General features: G+C 46.2%; 1 pseudogene; it reads left to right on the top strand.

Annotated features, from left to right (window-relative positions):
* The first annotated feature begins 6,489 nt into the window (after positions 1-6,489).
* Positions 6,490-7,061, top strand: LOC125398587 (CXXC motif containing zinc binding protein pseudogene; annotated as a pseudogene).
* Positions 7,062-7,336: the final 275 nt, after the last annotated feature.

Raw genomic sequence — 7,336 nt, forward strand, 5'->3', positions numbered from 1 at the left:
TTTATGTTTAGTTGTGTATCTGTGTGAGAATATGTGCAGATAGACGATTGCAGGCGCACACAGAGACCAGAGGCTTCATTTCCCTCTGGAGTTGGAATTAGAGGTGAGCATGAGCCACTCAGGAGTGGGAACCCAACTTGAGCCTTCTGCAAGGCAGGACGTGTTCTGAGCTTATGCGCCATCTCTAGACCAAACCTTTTTCCAATCAGATGGAAAGTGAGGACCAACAGCCAAGGTTGTCGTCCACTGACTTCTGCATGTGAGCATGGAACCCTGACCCCGCATTCACACTTTCTCTCTCCTCCACCCTCACTTTCACACCATGGCTTAAGAAGAAATCAGACAACAAACGTAGTCATGTGGGTTTTATGTTGAAGACACGCTGTGCATGAAAAACCACATCTTTGAATCCACCCTGATGATCAAGACATCCTGATTTCCCTGGGTCAGAGACGTCAAGGAAAGCCTTTGTCAGAAGCATAGTTGAATTCCTGGTTATAGCAGAAAGTATAAACTGTAATTTTAAAAAAAAAATAAAAGAGAGAGGGGGGTACAGACAAGCATGAAAACAAGCAGGACATTCTAAAGCAAAGGGTACTTGCTTGCACCCATTTTTGAAAAGGCAAATAAGGAAATGGAGAGACAAAGAAAGTGATCAAGGAGAGACCAAATGGGAGTTAGGACATACCAAGGGCACCTTGGTTCTGATCTGAGTCGAAGGGAACCCTCCCTCGGGCATTTCTACCTAGCAGCACCCCGTTCTCATCAGTACCCAGGCCAGTGCTCCCCTGGGCTTTGACATCTTAAAGACACCACACTCATGTTATCTCCTTTTGTCTACCAGAACCTTCATCAGGAAGACCTTTATGTGTGGGAAATCAAGTCATGCTGTAAAGAGGGGAAGGTGTGCAGTGTGTGTTGGGCTCACATGATAGCCCAATCGGCTGCTTCATGGGATCCTTCTCCGTGCTGACAGGGTCCTACAAAAGTCTGCTTTCTTTCCCTGCTCTCCGCTTCTTTCTCCTGTTCCATTGCAGCTGCGGTACAAAGTGAACCCCGAATAAATCCGCAGATCAAACCATTTGATTGCCCTGGCCTTTAAAGAGACCCCCCCCCAAGGCACCTCAGGGTGACAACTGAGCCGTCACTAAATGAATGACGGAGTGGGATAGACAGCTACGCCACGGGTAGAAGCTTCTACGTTGTCACCTAATAAGGTAGCTTTGCCCAATAGATTTTAATTTGGTCAGTATTAGGAAAGGTTTTATAGCTGACCATGAGGGGTGTGTGTGTGTGTGTGTGTGTGTGTGTGTCTGTATGGATGTGTGTGACTAAGTTTGGCGATTCTCGTAGAACAACACACATTTATTCCTAGCAGTCAGAACATGTGTGATTCAGGAGTTGAGTTACATGTGGAATTTATATATATATACATATATAAAATTATATATTCTTTATATATTCTTCCTCATCTCGTCTCCCTTTAGGGAAAGATTGGGGACTGGGTGAATGAGCTAACATGGAAAGACAAGGGTCAGCTGCCGCGTTAGAAAGGGTAAAGAGACTATTAATTTTTGAGGGCTTGTTCTAACAGTCATCTCAAGCTGAATTAAGAAGAATAAAATTGATTTTGCTAAAGGGAAAGCCATCCAACTTGAGATTATCACAAGGTTCTGATTCTGCTCTCTGGATTCTTAGGAATATTTAACATTAGGTTTATAGAAAGATGCCTTTAAACTCACAATGACAAGGGCAGCCACTGTTCAGGAGCCCCGCGCCTCAGCTAAGGAACCAATGGCGGTTTTCTGGTTTCCTCGGCTATCCTGTTTGTTGTCAAATCCCTTCTCTCTTACAAGAATGCATTAGCCATGGATGGGGGTGGGGTCATTTATGAGAGTCTGCCCCTTACCAATGGACTACAGGCCACTGATGGACTCCGAGGATGCACACACCAGTAAGTTAGAGAGTGCACAGCTTCTTTGCATTTAAACAGGTTTTTTGCACAAGATAAAAAGAAAGAAAGAAAGAAAGAAAGAAAGAAAGAAAGAAAGAAAGAAAGAAAGAAAGAAAGAAGAGAGGGAGAGAAGGAGGGAGGGAGGGAAGAGAGGGAGGAGAGGGAAGGAGGGAGGAGGGAGAAAGACTCTGTTCTCATCTTCAAAGTAACATCTCCTCCAGACTTCCTCTCAGTCTCTGAACTTGTGAGCTGGTGACAATCTGTTCTCCCACAGAGCCTGATCATGTGTGACAGTCCCCTCCCTGGACTCCACGTGACACACAAAGGCATGGTAGCTCTGAGCTGTCTATTAAGCAAGTCCACTAAGAATTCTTGTCCCCTTCAAGTATCTTTCCACCCTTCATCTCTGGTTCCTCTGAAGCAGTCTTGAGGACTTCCTGAACTATGAGGTCAGGAACCGAAGATCACGCTCCTGAATAGGATGACAGCAGACAGTTTATGCAGTCACCTGGAACTTTGGCTTTCTTGGCTTAAAGTGGATTGGGTCACTTCCTTTAATTAAGAGAAAAATAAGACCAGTCCATCTGAATAGATAGATTAAAACAAACAAACAAACAAACAACAACAACAGCAACAAAACCAGAATTCCATCGACTATATCTAAGTCACGAAAAGCAAGGGCATTTTAGGAAACTCTCCCAGGCTGGAGAAGATTGGGGTGGCAGGATGACTAATGTTCTGTGGTGTCCTGGATACGGTCCTGGAACAGGAAGCGGTGTTAGTGGGAAAACTGGTGCGATCCGGAGAAAGCTTGTGGCTGAGCTCACTGATATCGGCGGTGATTTGTTAGTTTAAGAAGTCTCGTGAAAAGCAGAGTCTATTTCTGCCTTCTTTGAATCTTGTCTATAAGCCTGCAATTACTAAAGGTAAATTTTTACAGTGCTGGAGAAATGGCTCAGAGGTTAAGAGCACTCACTGCTCTTTCAGAGGATGTGTGTTCAAGTCCCAGCACCCACAAAGTGCCTCGCGGCCCTTGGTCCCAGAGGATCTGATGCTGTCTTCTGGCCGCCACTGGTACCAGACTTGTACATGGTGAACAAATACACAGAGACAAAACACCAATACACACCAAATAAAAAGACGATCTTAGGTAGCATTTTAAGATAAAAATAACGGGACTGTTGGCAACATGCAGCCCATGCAGCCCATGCAGCCCATGCAGCTGCAGTGGGAACAGGAGGACGTGGACAGGGCATGAGCTGGCTCTTCTCACAATCTTCCCTGTGGACAAACGCAAAGACGATCCTGTGGCTGCCTTGCCACCTTCAGCCAGGGTGCAGATAGTTTGTCTTTGGTCTGACAAAGAAAAAAGAAAGAAGGGGTGGGGGGGAAGCAGAAATAATTGCTGAAGTCTGTAATTTAGACAAATGGACTGCATTATGGCAGGGAGAGGGGCCGGGATAGGATTTCAATTGTCTAAATCTTTTGAGAAAACCAAGGGGGAAAAGAAGAAAGCCACTCACCATTACTTCTTGCTTTTGGTGCCAGCTGCTGACGGAACTTGGCAGGCGTGTTGCTGAAAGTCTGATCTTGGAGGTAGAAAAATCTTAGCTCCTGTCCTGCCAAGTGCACTTTGCCACACACACACACACACACACACACGCGCACACACACACACACACTTTCCTTCCATCAAATAGGACTTTCCTGGGAGAGCAGGAAAGAATTTCAGGGGTCAGTTTGAAATCAAGTCGTGTGGGGTTTTCTGGAATGCTGGCATGCAGTTGCCTCTGCCTCTGGCTTCAGGTTCCACATACCCCAGAGCCAGGGTATTCCAGCACTGTGGGAGAAAGCCTCCCTTTCCCACATCACCACATACATCTGCCTGGTCCCTTGACACAGAGACCACTTAAAAGACAGGGGTCTCAGCAGGTGTAGTGGCACCTGAGTGTAATCCCAGCACTCAGCAGACAGAAGCAGGAGCATCCTGAGTTCGAGACCAGCCTGGGCTGCAGAGCAAGAGACTGTTCAGGCAAGCAAATGACAGTCTAAAACACTGCAGCCAGGTGGTAAGACCAGAGGACCGCTGGAAAATTCTAGATTTTCCATAATGATGTCCCCAAGGCTCCCCTCAGTGCACAAGGAAATGGGCTTTGGCCTGGCTCCCTGTCTATATAGTCAGTGCTCCCTAGCAATTAGAGTGCTTCCCTACTATAATCAGTGCTGAAATATTATTGGGGACATCAATGGCTCCCAAAGTGTGGACCCAGGTCCCATGGGCAACCTGAATGCAAAGCTTAAGAGTATGATGGAGGACTGGAGGGATGGCTCAGTGATTAAGAGCACTGACTGCTCTTCCAGAGAAACTGGGTTCAATTTCCAGCACCCATATGGCAGCTCACAACGGTCTGTAACTTCAAAATCTGACATCCTTACACAGACAAACATGCAGGGAAAACATCATTGCACATAAAACAAAAACAAATTAATTTAAAAAGAAAAACAAGATGATGGAAAACGGACTGGAGAGACGGCTCGGTAGTTGCTCTAGCAAAGGACCAAGGGTCCATTCTCAGCACTTAGGTGATAGCTCACAATCATTCACAGTTCCAATTCCAGGGTATCTGACACCTTCTTCTGACCTCTGTATGGACCAGGCACACATGGGGTACACATGTGTAGGTGTAGATAAAATACTCATGCACATAAAATGAAGTAAATAAGTCTAATGATAGAGTATGTTTGCAATGCAAGCTTTAGACTGAGGGGTGAGTATGAGGACCTGAGTTCAGATCATGTAAAACTCATGGGTGGTGAACTCATCTGAAAGTTAGTCCCATGGATGTGACTGGGGAGGAGACAGACATACGTCTGGAGCTCACTGGTCATCCATCCAATGACCTCTTGGTTCAGTGAGTGACCTGCGTCAGAAAATAAAATGGGCAGGCCTCAAGGAAGGCATTACTATGGACCTCTGATCTACACATACACATGCATGTCTAAGCACACACATGAACATGTAGGTGTGGCCACATGATTGCGCGCACGTGTGTGTGTATGTATGTATGCATATGTATATGTATATGAATGAGAGGGGTGAAACTCTGGGCACTCTTCCTTTAGGTCTACTGAATTACAATTTTCAGAGTAAGACAACTGTTTCTACAGGGGTTTCTGGGACCCATTTCAGTTTGGTCATCACTGGTGACTGACGTGATTGCTTGATCTCTCTTTAAAACTGCCATTGTAGCCCCAGGCAACCTCTAAGTTTGCCGATTAGACCATGAAACTAACATAGATGATGGTATTTGAGGTACAGACAGGGTCTTCTTTCTCGTTTTCAGCCCCCCCTCCAATTCATCACCAAATAGTCTAGTTGCTCAGTGTAGCAGGCTTGCCGCTGTTGCCTTCTAAAGGGTACAGCGCCTTTGGAATCATTGAAACACCCCGTCTGCTCTTGCACGACACTGAGTGACCAGAGACTCAGAAATCACAGACCTGTGCTGTCATGTGGGGGAAGAACTGACTTTTCCACAGTCATGAGTGATTAACTCACCAGACCAGCTTTCCAGACCAGAACCAGAGTTAGGTGCACAGCCTCTCCAGTCACATTGCAACTTCAGGTTTGGTACCCAGGTCCAGATCTCCTACAGAAAGTGATCCTTTCTTCCCAGAAGCCGATAACCCTGAGGACAGTAGTGTGGACTGGCTGGCTTTCTTAATGATTCATTTCTACCCCCGTTTCTCAGGAATGACTGACTGACTTTAGAGAGCACAATCCTGTCCATCCAGTGCATTGCAGCAATACTGGACAGGAATAAAGGCAACAGGGCCTTCAGCTGCGCTCTACCCCACGATGCTTCTCAGTTCCTCTGGAAAAAAAAATGGCTTGTTTTTCTTAGCTGAAGAATGGGCCAATAATGACAAGTCGCCCTGAGACCTTAAGAGGGACACCAGCAAGCCACCTGCCTCTGCTTCATGACAGGGAGTCAGCCAGATTCGTCCTCACCCTTGGCTTCCAGGAAACTGTTTTAACTTAGATTCTCCCCAGAACCTAATGTGACCCATAGATCTTATTTCCAGGATAACACCTGTCTTCCAGGCCTTCCAGCTGGCCTCATTTTCCTCCCTCTTTGATTTCTACACCAACTAACAGAAATCTGGATTGAATTTAACCCTTCTAAGTCTTCAGAGTCATTTCCTGTCCCCACTAGGTCTGTGGCTCGGGAGTCTTGCACTGGCCTCTTGAAGGTGTCTTAGTTGACACATATACCCGTGTCCTTTCCTAGGAATAGCAGGTGAGGGGGAGCCCAACCAACCCCTCAGCTAGGAACCAGTGGGAGGCATCCACATTGACAAAACCTGCAGTCCATACGAGCTATCTTCCCCCTTTCAAAGTTTTTGTGTTACCCCCGACTTCAGAATATGGTTCCACTGAATTTTCTTTTAAATAATGAAATGGCAAGCAGGAAAACAGTGGACACAGAGACATTAGGAGGGCCCAGCAGCTATGGGGAAAATTGAGCTGCAATTCAATGCAGAATTTGGAGAATGTTCAGAGAGTGGGTGAGGTCTTCCGGTGGGACTGGAAGATGAAAATTGGCAACTGTAGTGAGATGTCAGAGAATGGGCAGTGTATCCATCTGATGGGTAGTGTGGTTCTGAACGAAGGAGGCTGTGGCTGCGTCTCCATGATCCGGGACTGCAAGCTCTGTGCATGGGGAAACTCCATTGAAATTTTGAGTAGCACCATCAAGTCTTACAACACTGAAGACAAAGGGAAGCTCAATACTGTAGTAGAGTTTGAATGTTGGGAACTTGAACCAATTGACTTCTAGCCCCAGGTTGGATTTGGTGCCGAAGGCATGGAGTCTTCGGTGATAGGTATTTTCAGGAAAAGGACTGGACAGACTATGAGGAAAGGGTGCAGGAGTCTGTGGGATCTTCCAGGTCACCCACCAGGCTGTGAAGTGCTGAATTGCCTTCTCGCAAACTTGCTCACAGGAACTGGGAAGAGACAAAGTGCCCCGAGCAGCAGCTCCCGTGGCAGCAGCACCCACGGCAGCTTCTCATCTCTGATATCACAGTGCCCTCACAGTTTGCATGATGAAGTTTGTCACAGCTCAAAGACCCATCAATAAAGTCCCTGTTGGTGCCACAAAAATAAAATAATCAATCAAAACAACAGTAGGGATCCATGATCACTCAGAGATGAAGGGTTTACACTGCAAGCATTAATACAGGGTCTGATCATCCAGAATTCATACTTTACCTATTCCAGGTATGTTGATGTGTATGTTGGTAATTCTAGCACTGGGAAAGTTAATACAGGAGAATCCCCATAACTTGCTGGCCAACCTAGCTAACTTAGTAAGTTCCAGA

Source organism: Myodes glareolus, chromosome 11 (genome assembly GCF_982192425.1).
Source record: "Myodes glareolus chromosome 11, mMyoGla1.1, whole genome shotgun sequence".
In the NCBI taxonomy this organism is placed as follows: Eukaryota; Metazoa; Chordata; class Mammalia; order Rodentia; family Cricetidae; genus Myodes; species Myodes glareolus.